This window comes from Phyllobates terribilis, unplaced genomic scaffold (assembly GCF_046119375.1).
Source record: "Phyllobates terribilis strain yellow unplaced genomic scaffold, ASM4611937v1 Scaffold_69__1_contigs__length_7402412, whole genome shotgun sequence".
NCBI lineage: Eukaryota > Metazoa > Chordata > Amphibia > Anura > Dendrobatidae > Phyllobates > Phyllobates terribilis.
Genome location: NW_027362829.1, coordinates 2,279,553 through 2,306,152, shown reverse-complemented (window position 1 = coordinate 2,306,152; position 26,600 = coordinate 2,279,553).

Sequence of the window (26,600 nt, the reverse complement as noted above, 5' to 3'; positions counted from 1 at the left end):
CTGCTTGAGTCTGACTGAGCTCCACTGCAGACTGACCTGTTTTTCTGTGTCTCACTCTGCAGGAACTGGCTGTGGACTCCAGACTGTTCTGTCTCCACTGACTTCCTGAGAAGAACAAACTCACAGACCGCCTCTGCCTAGCTCCACCCTCCGTATTTATATCCCTATCTGGGCTCCCTCTGGTGGACTGAGGTAGGGTGGAGGTGTGTGTATGCTCCGAGGGCATCTTGTGGAGAAATCCTTTAATACACCCTTCCAGGATCTGTGGCTCCATGCACAGCAGGGCGCCACAAACCCCATCCTGGTGGCCGCAACACGCCGTGTGACAGCAGAGAGAAGCTCTGAGCTGAACCACTACACCTGTGAGTAAAGACTTGGATGACTTTAACATTTGTCTCTGTCTGTTCCTTACTCCGCGGCTCTGCACCCGCCAAAGCTCTATTCCACGCTCTCTCTCTTTCTATGCTGCCCTGAGGCCTTGCTCCACCTGTGGGTAGCCGTACCATCTGAGCTGTCTGAACACCGGCCTCAGAGGACTTCCACAGCGCTGGTGACCCTCACCAGAAACCGCAGGTGGCGTAGTCAAACAACCACTCATCCAGAAGCCCATCATTTTTTATGTGACAGCCCTGGGCACGAACCAGGCCAAGGCCACGACGACATCCCCCACAACTACAGGCCCGCCGTCCGAGTTCACCTTCCCAGGGAGGGCTAGAGCGTCACAACAGGATTTTGTGCCCTTGGCAACGGCAGAAGTCTATACCCATTGCCAACGGGTACTGTGCGCCTTTCTAAAGACTGTATTTCCACATTCCATGTGGCGCCCGCCCAAGAAGAACGGACGCCATTATGTGCAGGGAAAACAACAACCTCTTAAGACCTCCCATCGTGGGCAAGGTCCTTTTTTTTTTTGGAAGTGCATTGAGGTGAAGGGTACATTGCTGGAAAAGGAAGAAAAAAAAAAAAAAAAAACTCTTTAAATCTCTTAGTTTGCGAGTGTGAACGAGCTGTGTGTGTCCGAAGCATAAGTGCGAACGAAAGTAAGTGTGTGACTTGTTTTTCAGTGAAGAGGTATTTGGGAATCCTGCTGAAAATACCTGTGTGAATTGCGGTGAGTGCTGCATTGTGACCTGCTGAGTGCTTTTCTACCTGTTTAGATTTATTGGGCTTTTTAAAACCTATTTTCTCACTACAGTTTTAGTTTCTTAGTTTACTACCTGTGTATTTAAGGGTTAACTACATTGCAATAAAATCCTGAGGTGTAGATTTACTCACAAGGGGTTAATTAAGGGGACGGGGTCATAATTATGGGTTTATAAGGGGCAGCTGGTTGGACATCAAGTCCTTTGGAAGTGCGTTGAGGTGAAGGGTACATTGCTGGAAAAGGAAGAAAAAAAAAACAAAAAAACTCTTTAAATCTCTTAGTTTGCGAGTGTGAACGAGCTGCGTGTGTCCGGAGCGTAAGTGCGAAGGAAAGTAAGTGTGTGACTTGTTTTTCAGTGACTTTGGATTCAGGGAGTTTGGAAGGGAGGACTTAGGACTGAATTGCTGACTGTATTTCATTCTTTCTTTACTTTACTTTTTACTTAATTAATCCACCTGACCTACTTATCTGATTCCCCCGCCCATACTTGATACTTAACTGATCCCCCGCCGATATCTAATTGATACACTTGCACATCCCTAATTGATCCCCGTCCATACACCTATATATATAAATAATTGTGTTTTGTACTTGTATATATATACTGACTGTATCCCCATATTTAGAATGACGTCCATGTTGGCCGGAGCCGTGCAGTGTACATCTTGCGCAATGTATGCATTCCGTGAGCAACCGCTCGAGGATCCATACTGCTGCGAGAGATGTGAGCATATCGTGCACTTGGAAGCCCAAATTCTGGATCTAAGTGCTCAGATAGCGGTACTGAGGAGCATCGACAACATGGAACGGAGTTTGCTGCTCACCGAGCAGACACTCAATGGGTCAATACTGGGGGTGGAGCATAGAGGGGAAGTGCAGGCTGAACAGGCAGGGAGCTGGATAACAGTTAGGAGGGATAGAGGGAAGAAGTATAGGAAGGCTGGTTCAGAACCGGCATTATTGGAGCACGACAGATCCTCTGACCGCCGGGGGAGTGTATGCTCCATTAATGAGGGGGAGGGGGGAAGTGTAGGGCAGACAAGACAGGTTCTGGTAGTGGGTGACTCTATTATTAGGGGGACAGACAGGGCAATCTGTCACAAAGACCGGGATCGCCGAACGGTGTGCTGCCTCCCTGGCGCTCGAGTCCGGCACATCGCGGATCGGGTTGACAGGTTACTGGGTGGGGCTGGCGAAGACCCAGCGGTCATGGTCCACATCGGCACAAATAACAAAGTGAGTGGTAGATGGAGGGTCCTTAAAAATGATTTCAGGGACCTAGGTAGGAAGCTTAGGGCAAGGACCTCCAAGGTAGTTTTCTCAGAAATACTACCAATCCCGCGAGCCACACAGGAGCGCCAACGGGAAGTTAGGGAGGTGAATAAGTGGCTAAAGAGTTGGTGCAAGGCAGAAGGGTTTGGGTTCATGGAGAACTGGGCCGACTTCGCGGTCGGCTACAGGCTCTACCGTGGGGACGGGCTGCACCTCAATGGGGAGGGTGCAGCGGTGCTGGTGAAGAAGATGGCTAATAGGTTGGAGGAGTTTTTAAACTAGAGACGGGGGGGGAACCAAGGAAATAGGTGGGATGTGAGGCAAGCAAGGGGGAAGGGGAGAAGTGAATATAATGAGGGTGGAGAGGGGGGTGGGGATAGTACAGTTAGATCGTTAGAGAAGAATAGGATGCTAAATAACCCCAAAGTTTTATCTTGCATGCTGACCAACGCAAGAAGCCTGACCAATAAGGCGGATGAGCTGCAGGCGCTTATATCGGAGGAGAGGTATGACATCGTAGGTATAACAGAGACTTGGCTAGACGATAGCTACGACTGGGCGGTAAATTTATTAGATTATAGTTTATTTAGAAGGGACCGGAAACAGGGGAAAGGCGGAGGAGTCTGCTTATATGTAAAGTCATGTCTAAAGCCCAGACTAAGGGAAGATATAGGAGAGGGAGAAGAGGGGGTCGAGTCCATGTGGGTAGAGATAGAGGGAACTAAAAATAATAATAAAATATTACTGGGGGTCTGCTATAAGCCACCAAATATAACAGAGGAGAATGAGAATCTGCTATTAGGACAAATAGACAAAGTAGCAAAACATAATGAAGTGATTGTAATGGGGGATTTCAACTACCCGGATATTGACTGGGAAACAGAAACCTGTAGATCTCAGAAAGGTAAAAGGTTCTTGACAAATATTAAGGATAATTATCTCTCCCAACTAGTGCAGGAACCAACGAGAGGGAAGGCCGTGTTGCGCTTAATATTGACTAATAGGCCTGATAGAATAACTGAGGTACAGATAGGGGAGCACCTAGGTAATAGCGACCATAATATTATCGACTTCAAAATGCCCTTCAGTAGGGTTATCAATAAGGGAACAACAAAAACATTAAACTTTAGGAGGGCGAAGTTTGATCAGCTGAAAGAAAGCCTTCAACTTATTGACTGGGACAAAGTTCTTAATCAAAGGAATACGAATAGTAAATGGGAAACCTTCAAAAGAATTCTGAATACTCAGAGCGAGAGGTATATACCGTATGGGAATAAAAGGGCCAGAAATAAGAGGAAACCAATATGGTTGAACAAGAACGTAAAAGGGGCGTTAAATAGCAAAAAAGAGGCATTCAAGAGATTAAAACAGGAAAACAGTAAGGAGGCACTAATGTGTTACAAGGCAAAAACTAGAACCTGTAAAAAACAAATAAAAATAGCGAAGGAGGAAACAGAGAGACGTATTGCTAGGGAAAGTAGATCAAATCCCAAACTGTTCGTTACGTATATAAATAGTAAAAGGATTAAATCGGATAATATTGGACCGATAAAAAGTGAGGAAGGCAAAATCATAGAGAAAGATGAGGATAAAGCTAATCTATTAAATAATTTTTTTTCGACAACTTTCACAAAGGAAAAAGAACTAACAGGCGAAATGAGAAGGGACAAGCTTAATCCTCCACTAAGTATGACTAATCTAACCCAAGCTGGAGTACAGAAACGCCTCAGTAACATTAAAATAAACAAATCACCAGGACCTGATGGCATACACCCACGGGTACTAAGGGAACTAAGTAATGTGATAGACAGACCTTTATATCTTATATTTAAGGACTCTGTTGAGACTGGGTCTGTGCCACTTGATTGGCGACAGGCGAATGTAGTGCCAATATTCAAAAAGGGAGCGAAAAGTGACGCCGGAAACTATCGGCCGGTGAGTCTGACGTCCGTTGTGGGCAAAATTTTTGAAAGCTTCATTAAAGAGGCAATTACGGAGCATCTTGATGCTAATAATCTTTTAATCCCGAACCAACATGGATTCATGAGGAATCGCTCCTGCCAAACAAACCTGATTGACTTCTACGAGGAGGTTAGCTCTCGAGTAGATCAGGGGGAACCAGTGGATGTCGTGTATCTCGACTTCTCAAAAGCGTTCGATAGCGTGCCACATAATAGGTTGGTATACAAAATGAGAATGATGGGGCTGGGGGAAAATGTCTGCAAGTGGGTAGCTAACTGGCTAAAGGATAGAAGGCAGAGGGTGGTTATAAATGGAATATACTCAGATTGGGTAAGCGTCACTAGTGGGGTACCACAGGGGTCTGTACTAGGCCCAATGTTAATTAATATCTTTATTAACGACATAGTCAACGGGATAAATAGTAAAATATCAATATTTGCAGATGACACAAAGTTATGTAAAACAATTAATACAAAAGAGGACAGTGCAGACCTACAGAGGGATTTGGATAAGCTGGGTAGGTGGAGCATTAAATGGCAAATGAGGTTTAATGAGGAGAAATGTAAGGTCATACATATGGGAAGGAAAAATGGAAGTCACCAGTACTCACTGAATGGGAAATCATTGGGGAATTCAGAGATGGAGAAGGACTTGGGCATCTTGATTGATAGCAAACTAAATTGGAGTGCCCAAAGTCAGGCCGCTGCTGTAAGGGCAAACAGGGTAATGGGATGTATCAGAAGAGGTATAGCTGCAAAGGATGAGAACATTGTTCTTCCACTGTACAAAGCTCTGGTCAGACTTGGAATACTGTGCTCAGTTATGGGCCCCAATATATAGAAAGGATATAAACGAGCTTGAAAAGGTACAAAGGAGGGCAACAAAATTAATAAAGGGAATGGAGGGACTGCAATACCCAGAGAGGTTGGCAAAACTAGGACTATTCAGCCTGGAAAAGAGAAGGCTGAGGGGGGACATAATAAATGTGTACAAATATGTTAGGGGACAGTATAGAGATCTTGCCCGGGATTTGTTCAAAAGGAGGGATATTACGATAACAAGAGGGCATTCACTAAGACTGGAAGAGAAAAGGTTTCAGCACCAGCATAGGAAGGGGTTCTTTACGGTAAGAGCAGTGAGAATATGGAATTCACTGAGTGAGGAGACGGTAATGTCGGATTCACTACACCAGTTCAAGCGGGGACTGGATGCATTTCTAGATACCAGGCAGATTTCAGCGTATACTTAAAAATAAAATAAAATAGTAGGTTGATACAGGGATTTATTCTGACTGCTGGTTTCAGAGTCGGGAGGGAATTTTTCCTCAGGTGAAGATTGGCTAAATCGTTTGGGGTTTTTGCCCTCCTCTGGATCAACTTTAGCAATTACAGAACTAACAGGTCGAACTTGATGGACGCAAGTCTTTATTCGGCTTTACAAACTATGTTACAAACTATTGGCAGAATGGAAAGAAATGGGGGCAGAATGGAGAGACATTGGGGCAGAATGGAAAGACATTGGGGCAGAATGGAGAGACATTGGGGGCAGGATGGAGAGATATTGGGGCAGAATGGAAAGACATTGGGGCAGAATGGAGAGACATTGGGGGCAGGATGGAGAGACATTGGGGGCAAAATGGAGACATTGGGGGCAGAATAGAAACCAGGGGGTAGTATGGAGACAAGGGGGGCAGAATGGAGACAGGGGGGCCGAATGGAGACAGGGAGGGCAGGATGGAGACAAGGGGGGCAGAATGGAGACATTGGGGCAGAATAGAAACATTTTGCAAAATGGAGGCAAGGGGGGCAGAATGGAGAAAGGGGAGCAGAATGGAGACATTGGATGCATAATAGAAACATGGAGGCAGAATAGCAACATGGGGGCAGAATGGAGAGACATTGGGGCAGAATGGATAGACATTGGGGGCAGGATGGAGAGACATTGGGGGCAGGATGGAGAGACATTGGGGGCAGGATGGAGAGACATTGGGGGCAGGATGGAGACAAATGGAAACATGGGGGCAGGATGGAGACATTGGGGGCAGGATGGAGACAATGGGGGCAGGATGAAGACAATGGGAGTAGGATGTGGGACATTATTACTGTAGGGGCTAATTAAAGGATATTATTACTGCTGTAATGTATTTTATTTTTGAGGATACTGTTTTCTGTGGGGGGTTCATGTTACTGTGCAGGGCGGCACTATATCACTTTTTTTCTTCATCTGGTGTAGTGTAGAAGTTGGGGAAATATTGGGGAATGTGCTCTGTAAGCTGCTCTAGATAACTGTGTTATTTTATGCAGAGACGAGTCCTGGCGAGAAGAAGTGATGGCAGTCTGCGATGGATGAAGAGGAAAAGTGGAGATGAAGGACTTCAACTAGAGACATCACCAGTGAGTCAGTGTGTTATCTGTACACTGACACTATACACTGTATACTATACACAGAGCTCCTGTGAATAATGGCACTATTAGTAATGGTAATATTAGTATTCTGTTTTTGTATTAATACTCAGTATGGTAGTATGGTAGTATTCGGTCACTATGTGGTGGTAATATGTGATCTGGTCATGGTGTGGCGGTATTTGTCCCTTGTCCACTACAGGATATTGGCCCCTCATGCCGTCCACATGGAGTTTGTTTCCGTCCTCTTGAGACTGTGCTGCGAGATATAGAAAACCTTCTTGTGACAGCATGTATGGATGCCGTCCTGGCAGAGCCAGACCACCTGTACAACCTGAATGGGCCGCCTCATGTTACCCACAATTACCAAGACACAACAGAAATGGAAAACTAGAGAAGTCAGGGAGGAGGAAGAGAGAGGAATTGTCTGTAGCAATGTCATGCTCCAGGATTTGATCCCTTCAGTTTGTGTTCTGTGGTCGGCTTCTCTTTCTGCCGAGCCACAGGACACACATCTGTTCACTGGGTGTTTGGGTTCTGCTTTTCTGGCTGCAGCCTGCTTAGCTTTACACATTTGTATTTTTATTTGGATGCCTATCACATTTTGGGTGCAGCATTATAGTCTGCGTTTCCTGCTGGTGATAGATTCATTTGGATATTCTGACATTCTGTTGATATTTAGAGCTAGGGTTTTTCGCTTTGCTGTTTATTTGCTATACTTTGCACTTTTCTTCTTTTTATCATTTGAAAATAGGCAGTATATTTGTTAACAGTACTTGCTGTATTCTTTGTTTGGTATTTTGTTTCTTACTTTACTTGCTTTAGGTTTATTCCTTTGTTCAGCACACTTCTCTTCTTTTAGATAATTCACACTCTGCTCTGCCCTCTGGTTCTTTAGGAGGAACGTGAAGCAACTTGTCTGCCTTTTAGGCAGTTTAGGCCATAGTTGCCATCTCCTAGTCTGTGTTTAGGTCTATCTCTTCACCCGCAGGTACCACTGGGGACTGTGTAGTCAAAGTATCTAGTCTGTACAGGAGCAAGCAGGGTCAGTTGTAGTTTTTAGTGTTTAACCTATTTTCCCAAGTAAGTTGCTACACAAGCATAGATAAACTAGGAGTTGTTAGGAGCATTCAGGGTGAGCCACTATTGATAGGGGGCGCCATTGCGTTTTCTTAGGGTGCCAACCTCCACCATCAAGTAGGGACAGACCAGGGTCAGAGTAGTGCTTCTACCAGTCTAAATTTGAATCTGCCAGGTTCAGGTATTTGTTCCCCTTGTGTAGCGCTGGCGTCCCTGCCCTCTGCTAGGCAGGGACGCTGCTCCCCTCACCGCTCCGCTGTCAGCGCGCGCTCCGTCCCGGCGTCCTCTCCCCGCTCTGCTGTCAGCGCGCGCTCCGTCCCGGCGTCCTCCTCCTGCTCTGCTGTCTGCGCGCGCTCCGTCCCGGCGTCCTCCTCCTGCTCTGCTCTCAGCGCGCGCTCCTTCCCGGCCCCTGTGCTTAGGGCGCGCGCGCGCGCGCTCCCCTCCTCTTAAAGGGGCCGCGCGCGCCACCCTAAAGAGTCCCCGGCCAATGGCCGGAGGACTTCATCATATATAAGGCACCTCCTCCAAAATGGAGGTGCCCGAGCAATGTTGTTTGCACCTGTGTCTCACCTGTGCTTCAGCCCTCAGGTCCCGTTGCCAGTTACCTGCCAGTTACCTGCCAGTTTCCTGCCAGTTTCCTGCTAGTTACCTGCCTGATTCCTGCCTGAATACTTGTTACCTGCCTGCCTGCCTGAGGTCCGACGGTCTGCCTTACAACTCCGGTCAGTCTGTCTAAGGACCAACTTGTCCGCTCACCTGGGAGCGCACATCAGCTACCTGCCTGCTTGCCTGAGGTCCGACGGTCTGCCTTACAACTCCGGTCAGTCTGTCTATGGACCAGCTTGCCCGCTCACCTGGGAGCGCTTCTCCGTTACCTACCTGCCTGCCAGCCCGGAGGTTCCGCCGTCACGTGCCGTGACCACCTGCTATTCCAGAGACTCTCGCTTGCTCACCTGGGAGCACACATCTACCATCTGCCTGCTAGCCTACCCGGAGGCTCCGCCATCACAGGTCGTACCTACCCCTTACCCAGAGACTGCCCTGATCACTTGCCGTAACTCCCTGTCCGTTCACCCAGAGACTGCCACCCGCTCCCTTACAAGGGCCGCCCCCTTGTATAGTAGCTCAGAGGTTCCGCCTCCCGGACCCGTTACAGTTTGCTCGGGCGATGGAACCCGGTGGCACCCAAGCTCCCTCGCTCTCGGACCTCTGTCTTGAACTGTCCCGTCAGAGGTCCCAACAGGAGGCCATCCTGGGTCACCTGCGGAATGTTAATACTCGCCTGAACACTCTGTCTGATCCACCAACAACTACGGCCAGTACCATGGTATCCTTTTCCGGACCCCGGCTCTCTGCACCTCCTCGCTTCGGAGGCGACTCCGTCCTGGCTCGGGGCTTCATAAATCAGTGCACCCTGCATTTTGAACTATTGTCCCACCAGTTTAATTCCGACCGAGCCAAAATTGCATTCATCATGTCCCATCTCACCGGGGAGGCTCTGGCCTGGCTAAATCCTCTATGGGAGAGAGGAGACCCCCTGGTGTCCGACTTGCCTGCCTTTCTCACGGCTTTCCGGAAAGCCTTCGATGAACCCGGACGGAGGACCTCATCCGCATCATCTCTGCTACGCCTCCGTCAGGGAAGCCTCACCGTGGGTCAATATGCCATACGGTTCCGTACCCTTGCCTCGGAGCTGGCCTGGGATAACGAAGCTCTGGTATCCGTCTTCTGGGAGGGTCTGTCCGGCCGTATTAAAGATGAACTTGCTGGTCGGGACATTCCTACCACTCTCGATGACCTAATAACTCTTGCCACCCGGATTGACCTACGGTTCCAGGAACGTGCCAAAGAGGTCACCCGTGAAAAGGGGCTTCCACGTCTGGTTCCTACTTTTCTGAAACCCGTCACTCCTTCCGTTTCTCCCCTGGTACACTTTCCTGAGCCTATGCAGGTCGACCAGACCAAGATGGTCAAATCCCGTCAGGACTTTCGCCGTGCCGAGGGGAGCTGCTTCTACTGTGGCAGTAAGGAGCATCGGATCCGTGCCTGCCCGGAGAGGTCGGGAGAACGCCTGTGTCTAGGTTCGCTCAGAGGACTTGATCTAGACAAAAATAAATCCTCTCCATCCCTGCTGCTGTCTGTCTCAATCATCTGCGGGGAGAATCGTTATTCCGAACTAGCCCAACTTGACTCTGGAGCAGCCGGAAATCTTATTTCACTGTCCCTGGTGGAGAAATACCGCATCCCCACCAAACCTCTGGCTGTACCCTTGTCTGTTGTTGCCGTGGATGGGGGCCTCTTATCTCGCCCCATCCAATTCATCACCGAATCCATTACTCTGCAAGTGGGTATGCTGCATTCAGAGAGTATCTCCCTTCACGTTCTGCCTGGACTCTCTCACGCCCTCTTGCTAGGTCTGCCTTGGCTCCAGAGACATGCACCCGTGCTTGACTGGCAAACCGGAGAAGTCCTTCGCTGGGGACAAGACTGTCATAAAACCTGTCTGGTTCCCGTCCATTCCGTCCGTCCCTCTCCTATCCCAGCTAATCTACCTGGACTTCCGATTCCTTATGGGTCTTGTGCTGATGTCTTTGATATGGAGGAGGCAGAGACATTACCACCTCATAGACCATGTGACTGCCCCATCGATCCCGCCAGAGTAATGCAGGTGGCTCCCGTGAGTCTAAATTGTCTCCCTCCTGGTAAGACGTTCGTATCGGTACCTGATCGGGAGAGGATCCTACACTGGGGTCATTCGTCTAAACTAGCTGGCCACGCCGGTCAGAAAAAGACCCTCCAGCTTATTACCCGGCACTACTGGTGGCCTAACCTGCACAAGGATGTTATGGACTTTGTTTCTGCCTGTGTGTCCTGCGCCCGCAACAAGGTTCCGAGACATCTGTCGGCCGGCCGCCTTCTTCCTCTGCCAGCACCTGCTGCCCCCTGGCAGCATATAGCGATGGACTTCGTAACTGATCTGCCCGTCTCTGCCGGTTGTACGGTCATTTGGGTGGTCGCTGACCGCTTTTCCAAGATGGCTCACTTCATTCCCCTGCCAGGTCTTCCGTCTGCACCCGAGCTGGCTAGAGTCTTTATCCGCCACATCTTCCGTCTTCATGGCCTGCCCCGTCACATCGTGTCGGATCGAGGAGTACAGTTCACTTCTCGTTTCTGGAGAGCCACTTGTAAATTGCTAGACGTCACTCTGGACTTCTCCTCCGCTTACCACCCACAGTCTAATGGTCAAGTGGAGCGGATCAATCAGAACCTGACCAGTTACCTCCGGCACTTCGTTAATGCTCACCATTCTGACTGGGTGGATCTCCTGCCATGGGCCGAATTCTCGTACAACAATCACGAGAGCGAGTCTTCCTCCATATGGGAGAGTACCCGGTCCGCACTCCTTCTGTCATCCGAGCGTATGAAAAGGCACGCTGACAAAGGACGTCTGGATCCTCCTCAATTCCGTCCTGGGGATAAAGTCTGGCTCTCGTCCAAATATGTCCGGCTCAAGATCCCTTCCTATAAGTTGGGGCCTCGGTTCATCGGCCCACTGGAGGTTATCAGTCAGATCAACCCGGTGGCCTATAAATTGAAACTCCCGGCCAACTTACGGATCCCTAACTCCTTCCATGTATCTCTCCTCAAACCTGTGGTACTTAACTCTTTTTCTAAGTCTACAGGTACGCCTCTTGCTCCGGTTTCTGCTGAGGACGAGTTTGAGGTAGAGAACATTCTTGCCACCAAAAGGGTAAGAGGAAAGACCTTTTTCTTGGTAGATTGGAGGGGGTTTGGTCCTGAGGAGAGAACGTGGGAGCCCCGGGAGAATATCCATGCCCCTCTCATCCTAGCTAAATTTCTGTCTGGCCTAAAAAAGGGGGGGCCTAAAGGGGGGGGTACTGTAGCGCTGGCGTCCCTGCCCTCTGCTAGGCAGGGACGCTGCTCCCCTCACCGCTCCGCTGTCAGCGCGCGCTCCGTCCCGGCGTCCTCTCCCCGCTCTGCTGTCAGCGCGCGCTCCGTCCCGGCGTCCTCCTCCTGCTCTGCTGTCTGCGCGCGCTCCGTCCCGGCGTCCTCCTCCTGCTCTGCTCTCAGCGCGCGCTCCTTCCCGGCCCCTGTGCTTAGGGCGCGCGCGCGCGCGCTCCCCTCCTCTTAAAGGGGCCGCGCGCGCCGCCCTAAAGAGTCCCCGGCCAATGGCCGGAGGACTTCATCATATATAAGGCACCTCCTCCAAAATGGAGGTGCCCGAGCAATGTTGTTTGCACCTGTGTCTCACCTGTGCTTCAGCCCTCAGGTCCCGTTGCCAGTTACCTGCCAGTTACCTGCCAGTTTCCTGCCAGTTTCCTGCTAGTTACCTGCCTGATTCCTGCCTGAATACTTGTTACCTGCCTGCCTGCCTGAGGTCCGACGGTCTGCCTTACGACTCCGGTCAGTCTGTCTAAGGACCAACTTGTCCGCTCACCTGGGAGCGCACATCAGCTACCTGCCTGCTTGCCTGAGGTCCGACGGTCTGCCTTACAACTCCGGTCAGTCTGTCTATGGACCAGCTTGCCCGCTCACCTGGGAGCGCTTCTCCGTTACCTACCTGCCTGCCAGCCCGGAGGTTCCGCCGTCACGTGCCGTGACCACCTGCTATTCCAGAGACTCTCGCTTGCTCACCTGGGAGCACACATCTACCATCTGCCTGCTAGCCTACCCGGAGGCTCCGCCATCACAGGTCGTACCTACCCCTTACCCAGAGACTGCCCTGATCACTTGCCGTAACTCCCTGTCCGTTCACCCAGAGACTGCCACCCGCTCCCTTACAAGGGCCGCCCCCTTGTATAGTAGCTCAGAGGTTCCGCCTCCCGGACCCGTTACACCTTGTTTGTACGCTACCAATGTACATGGGCTTGTGCAGTCATAATAGGCCACTATCTGCACCATTCCCTCTTTCGGGGTGTCTCGCTGTTCCTCTCCCGGGCTCCTGTTGTCACTTTCATCTGCACCAGAAGAGGTGACATTGATTCACAATCACTTCTGCCCCTAACTAGACAGATTGATGTCCCTGACATTTAAGTGACTCGTGGTTATACAGTAAAAGTGTGTGAAGATGTCGGACACCGTCCCAGAAGACTTTTACAGTTTGTGTCATTATAACATGTACTACTGCAACCTCCTGCTCTGTGGCCTCCCCTCTAACACTCTCGCACCCCTCCAATCTATCATAAACTCTGCTGCTCGACTAATCAACCTGTCCCCCCGCTATTCCCCGGCCTCTCCTCTCTGTCAATCTCTTCACTGGCTCCCCATTGCTCAGAGACTCCAGTTCAAAACCCTAACCATGACATACAAAGCCATTCATAACCTGTCTCCTCCATATATCTCCGACCTAGTCTCCCGTTACATACCTGCACGCAACCTCCGATCCTCACAAGATCTCCTGCTCTACTCCCCTCTTATCTCCTCCTCCCACAACCGTATACAAGATTTCTCCCGTGCTTCCGCCCTACTCTGGAACTCTCTACCCCAACGTATCAGACTCTCGCCTACCGTGGAAACCTTCAAAAGGAACCTGAAGACCCACCTCTTCCGACAAGCCTACAACCTGCAGTAACCACCGCTCCACCATACCGCTGCACGACCAGCTCTACCCTCACCTACTGTATCCTCACCCATCCCTCGTAGATTGTGAGCCCTCGCGGGCAGGGTCCTCGCTCCGCCTGTACCAGTCGCTGTCACATTGTGTTCAAGATTATTGAAATTGTTCTTGTATTATACCCCCTTTTTCACATGTAAAGCGCCATGGAATAAATGGCGCTATAATAATAAATAATAATAATAATAATAGTATAATGGTTGAGCAATGTTTAATGCTGAATTTAATGTAATATCTCCCATCAGAGCTGTAGTAGATTGGACAACTGGGTAAGGAAGACTTAACAGTCAGCTGGCCCTACAGATGGGAGGAGTGTTTGGAAGTAAGAAGAGAGTTTCTTCCTGCTTAGAGAAGTCAGCACTGGAATGAGTAGTGAGGTGACGCCAAATACAGAGAGTGTGACAGATGAGGCCGCATAGTGAGGAGTGTGAGACTGGAAGGAAGCAGAACAGAGATAGCAAGATTCTGTAACTGGATCCAGTGGCAGAGTAATATGGCCAGAGCAGCCTGTACCCTGTGTGGTGAAGTGGACTATAGACAGAAAGAGGTCAGCTGCACTGGATACGACCAGAAGCTTAAGGAGGTAGAGCTGTGGGTTAGCGGGTAACCCTGAAACAGCACAGTCAAAGTAACATAGTAACATAGTTTTTAAGGTTGAAGGAAGACTAAGTCCATCTAGTTCAACCCATAGCCTAACATGTTGATCCAGAGGAAGGCAAAAAAAAACCATGTGGCAAACACTAAGCTCCACATTGGGGAAAAAAATTCCTTCCCGACTCCATACGACAATCAGACTAGTTCCCTGGATCAACGCCCTATCAAGGAATCTAGTATATATAACCTGTAATATTATACTTTTCAAGAAAGGAATCCATGCCCTTCTTAAATTTTATTAGTGAATCACTCATTACAACATCATGCGGCAGAGAGCTCCATAGTCTCACTGCTCTTACAGTAAAGAATCCCCATCTGTGATTATGATTAAACCTTCTTTCCTCCAGATGTAGAAGATGCCCCCTTGTCCCCGTCTCTGGCCTCAGAGTAAAAAGATCAGTAGAAAGGTCTTTGTACTGTCCCCTCATATACTTGTACATAGTAATAAGATCACCCCTAAGCCTTCGTTTTTCCACAGTAAATAACCCCAAGTGTAATAACCTGTCTTGGAATTGCAGACCCCCCAGTCCTCTAATAAGCTTTGTCGCTCTTCTCTGCACCCTCTCTAGTTCAGCTATGTCTTTCTTATACGCCGGAGACCAGAACTGAACACAGTATTCTAAGTGTGGTTGCACTAGTGACTTGTATAGAGGTAAAATTATGTTCTCCTCATGAGCATCTATGCTTCTTTTAATGCATCCCATTATTTTATTTGCCTTTGCAGCAGCTGCCTGACACTGGCCACTAAACGTGAGCTTGTCGTCCACCAATACACCCAGGTCTTTTTCAGTCACAGTTTTGTCCAGTGTTTTACAATTAAGCATATAATTATACATTTTATTTCCTCTGCCCAAGTGCATTACCTTACATTTATCCCCGTTAAAGTTCATTGTGCACAGGTCCTATTCAGGATGCTAATAAATGTCTCCCATTTGCTTTGTGTAGCTTTATGTCTCAGGATATCGTCCCAGTTTATTGCACTAAGATCATCTCTCAACCGTTGGAAATTTGCCTTCCTGAAGTTTAGTGTCCTTGTAACCTCTCTACTACACATCTTATTAAAGGTTGCATGAAAATGTATTATTTTGCGATCACTATTACCCAAGTGACCCCCAACTCGTATATTTGATATACGGTCTGGCCTGTTGGTTAATATTAGGTCTTGCAGTGCCCCCCTTCTTGTTGGGTCCTGAACCAGTTGTGAAAGGTAATTGTCTCTCATAGTTGTCAAAAACCTATTACCTTTGCTTGAACTACAGGTTTCTGTCCCCCAATGTATTTCAGGGTAGTTGAAGTCCCCCATAATAATGACTTCTCCTTGAGTCGCTGCTTCATCTATTTGCTTTACGAGGTCTATTCTCCGCTGCTCCCATTATTTTTTGGAGACTTATAACAAACCCCTATCAGTAATTTATTATTTTTTCCCCCTCCCCTTAACTCCACCCACAGGGACTCTACATTTCCATTAGATTCACATATATCCTCGCACAAGATGGGTTTTAAGGATGATTTTACATATAAACACCCCCCCCCCTCGATTGCTTGTATGGTTATTTCTGAACAGATTATAGCCCTGTAAATTAACTGCCCAGTCATGGTTCTCGTCCAGCCACGTCTCAGATATCCCCACCATGTCATAATTATTTTCCAACAAAATTAATTCTAATTCCTCCATTTTGTTGGTGAGGCTTCTGGCATTAGTGTACATGCATTTTATGTATCTCTCTGTACCTCTATTCCTTCTTACTTTATTGACTGTTCTAACCCCACCCCCAATTTCTTTATTTGTGCCCAGGTCACTATCTGCACTATCTTCCCCACCTATGAAATGAATACCCTCCCCCCAATCCCTAGTTTAAACAATCCTCCAACCCTCTACCCATTTTCTCCCCCAGCACCCATTGAGGTGCAGCCGGTCCCTAGCGTAGAGTCTGTAGCCAACTGAGAAGTCAGCCCAGTTCTCCAGGAACCCAAATCCCTTCTTCCTACACCAGTTTTTGAGCCACTTATTTATCTTCCTAATTTCCGGTTGCCTCTCTGGCGTGGCACGTGGTACCGGTAGTATTTCAGAGAATACCACCTTGAAGGTCCTTGCTTTCAGCTTGCAGCCTAATTCCCTGAAATCATCTTCAAGGACCTTCCACCTACCTCTAACTTTGTCATTTGTTCCAATGTGCACCATGACCGCTGGGTCCTCACCAGCCTCTCCCAGTAATCTGTCAACCCGATCAGCGATGTGCCGGACTCGAGCGCCAGGTAGGCAGCACACTGTTCGACGATCCCTGTTTTTGTGACAGATTGCCCTATCTGTTTCCCTAATAATTGAGTCCCCCACTACCAGCACCTGCCTGGCCTGCCCTGCTCTCCTATTTCCCTCATTACTGGAGCTGACACTCCTCTGGCTGTCAGGCGACATGTCTTGCTGCAGCAGTGCTACCCGTGTACCGTCACCCCCCTCATATGCCAACTTTGCAAACTTATTGGGGTGTGCCACATCAGGACTAGCCTCCCTGGTACTCTTCCCTCTACCCCCCCTCACTGTCCTGCAGCTCCCTACTACCACCCTCCCCCACATCTACCCCAGTGAGCAGCTGCTCAGTGAGCAGCAGACTCCTTTCCATATTGTCAATGGACAGTACAACTGAAGAGAAGGTAACGTGTAGGCTACACCTGGGAGTCATAGTGGGTAAATACTGGACTTTTCAGGCTGGGGCAAGGGAATTACTGGAAGAGCAGTGGTCAGTGAAGGGCAGAAAAAAAGGAATGGAGTTTTCAGGCCCAGCAACTGTACTGCTTAAAAGTCATTTACAGGTGAAGCACCACCACCAGGATATAAAATGATTCTGCCTCTATGTAAAATAGATGAAGATGTGAGTAATAAGTGTTGTGGCTGCTATCTCTTGTACAGGCGTTACACCAGTTTCATCAGTGTGAGGATCTGGCCACGGACTAAAGACTATTGGACCAATGGACGTAGAGCAGAGTGCACGTCTCTAAGGGATACAGACTTTTTCCAGCACAGAGCACTGGTTATGTCGGTCTTATTGTTGTGTTTTATTGGAGATTTGCTTGCTCATGAGATTGAGGTGCACGGGTCTCTCCTGGAGAGCGTCCAGCATCAGGAATCACTGTTTCCATTCAGTAATAGTAAGCAGAGAAAGACATGCAAGCTGGATCTTATGTATCCATAAGGCCAGACACAAAATTGGTAATCAGGTAAATCAATCATTCCATTATTCTTGTTAGTCTCTCAGAGGCCTCAATTGAGTCATTGTTTCATATGAGACTGTACGTTCACTCTTGTGGTATGTTCATTTGTAAATTCCTGCTGAGTATATATTGCATCAGCCCACTGCAGTTTACTAATTACACAATTTAGGACAAATATGCTGGTTAGTTGAACAGTGAAGTATCACCTCCCCCCAACTTCTCCAATCCTGTGGAGGAATGTCCTGAATGGGAACTGTGGGTATAAAGACTCTGACTCCCACTCCAGAGGGTCTCTTCAGTAACAGTCCAAAACACCATGGCTCCATCTGGTGGAATACAGGTCTGCTCCTCTGCCCAACACTGAACCCACAAATAAGTTTGGAGAACCCCAGTTGAGACTGTGCTATATGTTGCTGGAGTTAGATAGATGTTCTACGGTCATGGTATCCATCGTCTGTATGTGATGAACTATGTATGTCAGGACTGTAGTTGCTGACTGGATACATGTGCGTTGGACGTGATATCTGTAGTCTGGACTAGCATGAACTGTAACCAGGGCCGGACTGGAGCAATGGGACCATAGGCGGATTATAATGAGGGCAATCCGGGCGACAGACTGGAGCCCCGAGCCTTCAGGGGTCCCGAGGCTCCGGGCGGGGAGTCTATGGCCGGATTGCCCTCATTATATGTGCGGGCCGCCGCGGCACAGACCGGCAGCAGTGGTGGGAAGGGGGGGCCCGGACCGCTCCCCCAGCAGCGAGCGGCGCACGGCCGCTACTTCTTCATCGGCCGGGCCAGCACTGCAGCAGTTAACTTCCCATTGCTGGCCCGGCCGCGTCACTGCTTGGAGACACGGCCATGTGCGCGGCCGTGTCTCCTAGCTGTAACGTCACGCGGTGCTCGCACGGCCTGCACTGCTGCCCCGGAGAAGTCAGAGCAGGAAGGAGGAATGGAGCCGGGGGATGGTGAGTCTGTCTGTCTGTCTGTCAGTCTGTGTGTGTGTGTGTGCGTGCGTGCGTGCCTGCGTGCATGTATGTATGTATGTATGTGTGTGTGTGTGTGTGTGCAGACAGATATCATTGTGTGATGTCTGTTTATATGTATTTTTGTGTTTCAAATGTGTTTATGCGTGTATGTATATCTGTATATGTTTGTGTGTGTGTGCGTGACTGCGTGCATGACTGCGTGCGGCCTCCTGCTGAGTATAGATGGCGCCGTGTGGCCCCCTGCTGTGTATAGATGGCGCCGTGCGGCCCCCTGCTCTGTATAGATGGCGCCGTGCGGCCCCCTGCTGTGTATAGATGGCGCCGTGCGGCCCACTGCTGTGTATAGATGGCGCCGTGCGGCTCCCTGCTGTGTATAGATGGCGCCGTGCGGCCCCCTGCTGTGTATAGATGGTGCCGTGCGGCCCCCTGCTGTGTATAGATGGCGCCGTGCGGCCCCCTGCTGTGTATAGATGGCGCCGTGCGGCCCCCTGCTGTGTATAGATGGCGCCGTGCGGCCCACTGCTGTGTATAGATGGCGCTGTGCGGCCCCCTGCTGTGTATAGATGGCGCCGTACGGCCCCCTGCTGTGTATAGATGGCGCTGTGCGGCCCCCTGCTGTGTTTAGATGGCGCCGTGCGGCCCCCTGCTGTGTATAGATGGCGCCGTGCGGCCCAATGCTGTGTATAGATGGCGCCGTGCTTCCCCCTGCTGTGTATAGATGGCGACGTGCGGCCCCCTGCTGTGTATAGATGGCGCCGTGCGGCCCCCTGCTGTGTATAGATGGCGCCGTGCGGCCCCATGCTGTGTATAGATGGCGCCGTGCGGCCCCCTGCTGTGTATAGATGGCGTCGTGCGACCCCATGCTGTGTATAGATGGTGCCGTGCGGCCTCCTGCTGTGTATAGATGGCTACGTGCGGCCTCCTGCTGTCTCTGGGGGGGTGCCGTGCGGCCTCCCGCTGGGAATAGATGGCTACGTGCAGCCTCCTGCTGTGTATAGATAGCTACGTGCGGCCTCCTGCTGTCTCTGGGGGGGGGGCTACGTGCGGCCTCCTGCTGTGTATAGATGGCTACGTGCGGCCTCCTGCTGTCTCTGGAGGGGGCGCCGTGCGGCCTCCCGCTGGGTATAGATGGCTACATGCGGCCTCCCGCTGTGTATAGATGGCACCGTGCTGCCTCCCGCTGTGTATAGATGGCACCGTGCTGCCTCCGCTGTGCATAGATGGCATCGTGCTGCCTCCCGCTGTGTATAGATGGCACCGTGCTGCCTCCTGCTGTGTATAGATGGCTACGTGCGGCCTCCTGCTGTGTATAGATGGCTACGTGCGGCCTCCTGCTGTGTATAGATGGCACCATGCTGCCTCCATCTGTGTATAGATGGCACCGTGCTGCCTCCTGCTGTGTATAGATGGCTACGTGCGGCCTCCCGCTGTGTATAGATAGCACCGTGCTGCCTCCCGCTGTGTATAGATGGCACCGTGCTGCCTCCCGCTGTGTATAGATGGCACCGTGCTGCCTCCCGCTGTGTACAGATGGCACCGTGCTGCCTCCCGCTGTGTATAGATGCCACCGTGCTGCCTCCCGCTGTGTATAGATGGCTACGTGTGCTCAATATTGAGTCATACAATTAATGTAAGGCTATGTGCCCACGATACAGAAATGTTCTGGATTTTTTTTTGAGCGTTTTTGCATCTCCCTGGCAGAAAAAACGCATGCGGATTGTACATGGGGATTTTACATGCGGATTGTACATTAGTTTTTCCTGCCAGGGACAAGCGGATGTGAAGCGTTCTTCACATGCATTTCCGCGTGCGGGTTGACAAGCGCTTTCAAAGCGATTTTAACATCACTTGGAAAGTGCTTGACAACTTGGTCACACTATATAAATCCATGCAACCGGCATGGATTTATATAGTGTGCCCGTAAAAGAATGGTAAAAAAAATATATATATATACTTACCTTCTGATGGCCTGCCGACGTCAGCGGTCGCGTGACCCGTCACATGACTAAATGACGTCAGGGCAGGTCCTTTTCAGACCATCGGGAGCTGCCGGCAAGCCAGGACGCATCGGATAAAGACACCGGGGGCCATCAGAAGGTAAGTATAATATTTATTTTTTATTTTATTCTTTTTTTCACAGGTTCTATGGTACCCGGGTCCGGAGGAGAGTCTCCTCTTCTCCAGACCCGGGTACCATCCGCACATTAAAACGCATGGAATCCGCATGTACAGATGCAGTGATGCGGATTCCATGCGTTCTAATGCAAGTCAATGGCGGTGAAAACGCAGCGCTTCCACAAAATAATTGGTAATGCTGCGGATTTTTCCGCAATGATAATCCGCAGCGGAAATTTCCGCAGCATGTACACAGCACATGCGGATTATCATTGGGGAACATGGCAGACCTTCTACCAAGCGTTTTTTAAGCGTTTCTGCAGCGGAATTGCCGCTGCGGAAACGCTTAAAAAACGCATAGTGGGCACACAGCATAAAAAAAAATATTATAATTAATATTGTGCCAAATTAATTTCACGTGAACTATCACATGATCTATCACAGGGGATCATGTGACATGTCACGTGATAAATCAGGTGTGTGTGTGTGGAGGGGGGGGCGCGCCTTCTAAACTGCCTGGGGCCCTTGCTACTCTTAATCCACCTCTGAATGGGACATCGGACAACTCTTCGGTGGGCCCAGATCTTTGGCGTGTCCCCGAGCAGGACATAGAGTGGGCCCACTGGTTTCAACTTAATGTACATCCGAGGACACACATTCAATTGAAATGTATTGGTGTTCCATGGGGGAAACAAAAGGGAGGTCCTGTTACTGTGCAGGGCTGCACTACATCGCCTTTTTTCTTCATCTGGCGTAGTGTATAAGTCAGGGAATAAGTGGAGACCGTGCCACCTGACGAAGGCTGGTTCGAAATGCGCGTCAGGGGCGGACGCAATAATAGTTAGAGCTCCTGCATCATTGGTGTCCAAAGTATTTCATAATGCTTCTTGTTTGTTGCATTAGCATAGTTCTAGTGGGATAATTTGTCACATATACCTTGATAACGCTATTTATTGGTATAACGGCAGGATTTCTTTTTTATGACATAGTATTCCTTTATATCTGTTATGATAGTACATATGATAATGTATATGATATTTGATATATACTATTATTAATGTTCCTATATTGCGTGCCCCTTTTTTCCACAGTTTGTCTTCACACGTGGATGTGTGTCCTATTCCCCCCTGCCCTGTTCATGTATATTTTTATCCATCAATAAATTTTCTACTTTTGAACATTGAAACAAAAGAGGAAAAAAAAGTCAGCTCAACTTACTCAGACATCAGGTGCACGGAACAGCCGGCAGTGCCCCGGGAGATTAGCAGGAAAAAACAAGGAGGGATCCGGCATCCAAAAGTCTTCTTTAACATCAATAATCCTATATTAGAAAACTATTTTAAAAATCATATGCAGAGAAGTCACAGCCCCCACAGGAGGAGGTGATGTACAGACGAGTTTCAGACCTTATGGTCCTTAATCATTGTATGATGTGACTTTTCTGCATATGATTTTTAAAATAGTTTTAAAATTGTTTTTTCCTACTTTTGTACATTACCCTGGACTATTGCTCATCATTTTTTGTCTCCGTATATATGTATTTCATGACGAGTTGCCCACCTGAGTCCTTCAATACCTGCATGTGTATTATGCCATTACAGTGGTGGCCAAAAGTATTGGCACCCCTGCAATTCTGTCAGATAATACTCAGTTTCTTCCTGAAAATTATTGCAATCACAAATTCTTTGCTATTTTTATCTTCATTTAATTTGCTTGCAAGGAAAAAACACAAAAGAGAATGAAGCAAAAATCAAATCCTTGATCATTTCACACAAAACTCCAAAAATGGGCCAGACAAAAGTATTGGCACCCTCAGCCTAATACTTGGTTGCACAACCTTTAGCCAAAATAACTGCGAACAACCGCTTCCGGTAACCATGAATGAGTTTCTTACAATGCTCTGCTGGAATTGTAGACCATTCTTCTTTGGCAAACTGCTCCAGGTCCCTGATATTTGAAGGGTGCCTTCTCCAAACTGCCATTTTGAGATCTCTCCACAGGTGTTCTATGGTATTCAGGTCTGGACTCATTGCTGGCCACCTTAGAAGTCTCCATTGCTTTCTCTCAAACCATTTTATAGTGCTTTTGGAAGTGTGTTTTGGGTCATTGTCCTGCTGGAAGACCCATGACCTCTGAGGGAGACCCAGCTTTCTTACACTGGGCCCTACATTATGCTGCAAAATTTATTGGTAGTCTTCAGACTTCATAATGCCATGCACACGGTCAAGCAGTCCAGTGCCAGAGGCAGCAAAGCAACCCCAAAACATCAGGGAACCTCCGCCATGTTTGACTGTAGGGACCATGTTCTTTTCTTTGAATGCCTCTTTTTTTTTCCTGTACACTCTATGTTGATGGTTTTTCCCAAAAAGCTCTACTTTTGTCTCATCTGACCAGAGAACATTCTTCCAAAACGTTTTAGGCTTTCTCAGGTAAGTTTTGGCAAACTCCAGCCTGGCTTTTTTATGTCTCGGGGTAAGAAGTGAGGTCTTCCTGGGTATCCTACCATACAGTCCCTTTTCATTCAGACGCCGACGGATAGTACGGGTTGACACTGTTGTACTCTCAGACTGCAGGGCAGCTTGAACTTGTTTGGATGTTAGTCGAGGTTCTTTATCCACCATCCGCACAATCTTGCGTTGAAATCTCTCAGCAATTTTTCTTTTCCGTCCACATCTAGGGAGGTTAGCCACAGTGCCATGGGCTTTAAACTTCTTGATGACACTGCGCACGGAAGACACAGGAACATTCAGGTCTTTGGAGATGGACTTGTAGCCTTGAGATTGCTCATGCTTCCTCACAATTTGGTTTCTCAAGTCCTCAAACAGTTCTTTGGTCTTCTTCCTTTTCTCCATGCTCAACGTGGTACACACAACGACACAGGACAGAGGTTGAGTCAACTTTAATCCATGTTAACTGGCTGCAAGTGTGATTTAGTTATTGCCAACACCTGTTAGGTGCCACAGGTAAGTTACAGGTGCTGTTAATTACACGAATTAGAGAAGCATCACATGATTTTTCAAACAGTGCCAATACTTTTGTCCACCCCTTTTTTTAGGTTTGGTGTGGAATTATATCCAATTTGGCTTTAGGACAATTCTTTTTGTGTTTTTTCATTGAAGACAAATTAAATGAAGATAATAATACCAAAGAATTTGTGATTGCAATCATTTTCAGGAAGAAACAGAGTATTATCTGACAGAATTGCAGGGGTGCCAATACTTTTGGCCACCACTGTATATAACCTTTGATTTTTTTAAACTGGGTTTAACATGCTACTATTTCCTATGAGTTATTACTAAGAACTAACAGGCAGGTAATTGCTAACTACCTGCCTGTTTTAGCCGGTGGCGACTCAGATCGCTCCTGAACTGCTCCTAACAGCAATTCTGGTGTTTCACGTCAACAGGACAGCTCTTCCTTTTCCTATCTGCTCTGTCATGGAGGCATGACTGCCAACTTCATGCTGATTGGCAGCCGGCTCCCTGCTGTTAGGCCGCGGGGACCCAGCTGTCAGTCAGCATGACACCAGCAGTCATACCCCATCAACAGAGCAGAGTGGGAGCTGGAGAATCACCAGCAGGAGCGGGCTGTGACCACTGTTAGCAGGCAAAGATCGGCCTGTAAGTTCTTAGGTCCACGGTAAAAAATAGTCCCGGATAACCCCTTTAAATATTAAGGAGCAGGAATTCTCCGAATGATTCTATAATCAAAAGAACATAAAATTCTCTCCTGCCCAGTCAGTCTGCCCGGTCTGTTACACCATGATTACCAAAACTTCGACTCATTTCCCTGCCCATTTATTATTACCACATACCCGGCTCTGCTTGACCCGTTTCCAGGTCATTGTGTTGTCTGACTACACTTACATTTCTCCCTGGTACCACATATCTGCATCTCATACTCTTCAAATTACATTTTGAGACTTTCTCCTCCTGTTGTTGCACATATTTTTTTCACTTCATCTGCACAGGTATCATTAGTCTAATCTATCAACTATAATGGCCGTATCAGGTCCTGCAGGTCCTGTATCCCGTACACATGACGTGGGCAGTGCACGGCATGCGGCTAGTTTTTATTCTGAGTGCTCTTATATACGGTGGTAGTTTTACACAATGTTGAGCCTGTGATCTGCAGAGTGAAATGTCTGACTGCTAGAACAGAAGTATACGGCAGATTCTACAGCATGGATACATAAAGGACGTCCTGGGGGAATATACCTCTCCCTCCAACACTCGTCCAGTCCCTGCCTCACACTAGAGACATTTATAATAACTCCAGGACTATGTTGCTGGTCATTTTCTCATAATCTGTGGCCATTATTAGTGATCTCGCATTGCACGGTAATATCACCCTGGAGGTTGTGATGTATTTAGTGTAATAGCGCCATCTAGAATATACAGTATATATCAGGCGATACTATGCTTTCTATAGTTAGTCATCTTATGTGCCCTCTATAGATATATATTATACTTTATATTTATTAATAATAAAATTACTCGACACTTTTTCAGCTTTATGATATTTATTCATCTGCTGTAATTATAAAAGAAAGTCCAATCTTACAGTGGACACAGGTGGAAGTGTCCTCCATGATGGTATAAGGTGAGGTGGAGCAAGTATATAGTCAGTGGGGGTTCAGAATGATCAGTATTCACTAAGGTCCCTTGTAATCAGGGAAGAACCTGGATGTGTCCCATCAAAAGTTATTGACCCACTGTCCAGCTGTGTACCATCAACAGGTAATGAACCTCTGGCTGTGGGCCATCAATAGGTCATCACCCTCCAGCATTTAGCCACCCAGAAATCTGAACTTCAAGTTTATCGTCATCTGTAGGATGTGAAACACAGATGGTTACGATGCTGATGACATCAGGAGGTATCCCTCAAATCTGTGATGGATCGGGAATAGATGAGATGCAAGCGATGGAAACTACAGGCAGCTGTTTTCTCAATCTTTTTTGCCTCTTAGACATCTACAGAAAAATCTTCTCCTCTCGATTCTGTGTTGCAGTATTGTGGGCTTTCTAGGCTCCAGCACTCAAGGTTCTGAATCTCTAGGCTCTGGTATTCTTGGTACTGGTGTGCTCAACTCTGGCGTTCTCGGCTCTGAAATTCTAGGTTATTGGTTATTGGTTTCATTCAAAGATCAGAAACCTCTTTTTGCTCTGTAGAACTTCGAGCTCTTCTTCTGCTGTAATATGGTACAGTATGGACCCAGACAATATCACTGAAACCCTCTTTATAGTTGCGTCTAGGAACTTTATTCGCATCCTATGGTGCAGGAGCCATGGATGGACCAGAACATTTGCCATTTGGCAGAACAGTTATTCTCCTGGAAACTTGCTCCTGAATCTGAGGGATACAAATTGGTTCCTTACAAGTACTTTGTTCTTCCAGAATGTTTTTGTTCTTAGGAGTGGGTTTTATAGTTGTTTCACCAGGTTTAGACTTTGCCTTCTTGCTCAGGACAAGCCTTAAAGCGCACATGTGAGCAGGACTGTGCTTAGTAAACTACATACACTGACCGGTGGGCGCCATTACACTGAGTAAAATGATACCTTTGTTGATGAAATCCGTCCAGAGGTTCTTTTGTAATCTTTATTTTCAGTTCTGCCATAATGATATGCTCTTGCTCTGGGGTGGGACTTTAGGGAGGGGCTGTAAGTGGTGCTCTCATTATGTATTCCTATCTCTGGCCTCTGACAGGTCACTGTGCTTCTGCTTCTATTTTAAATATTGCCTTTGTAATTTCTCTCTCAATTTGAAATTTACATCCCCCAAAATGGCTGCCGGGGCCCCCGCATGCGCAGTAGCATCTTTCGGTTGCTGGGTGCCATATTGCTGCAGGCAAGTTTCCTTTTCCTTTAGCAAAATGGCGACCCCGCGTGTGCAGTAGCATCTTTCGGAAACCGAAAGATGCTACTGCGCATGCGCGGGCCTTTGCGGCCATTTTGGGGATGTAAATTTCAAATTGGAGAAGACCATGCATACCAGGACTGGGGGTGAGGGGACCATGCATGCCAGGATTGGGGGGTGAGGGGACCATGCATACCAGGGTTAAGGGGTGAGGGGACCATGCATACTAGGATTGGGGGGTGAGGGGACCGTGCATACCAGGATTGGGGGCTGAGGGGACCATG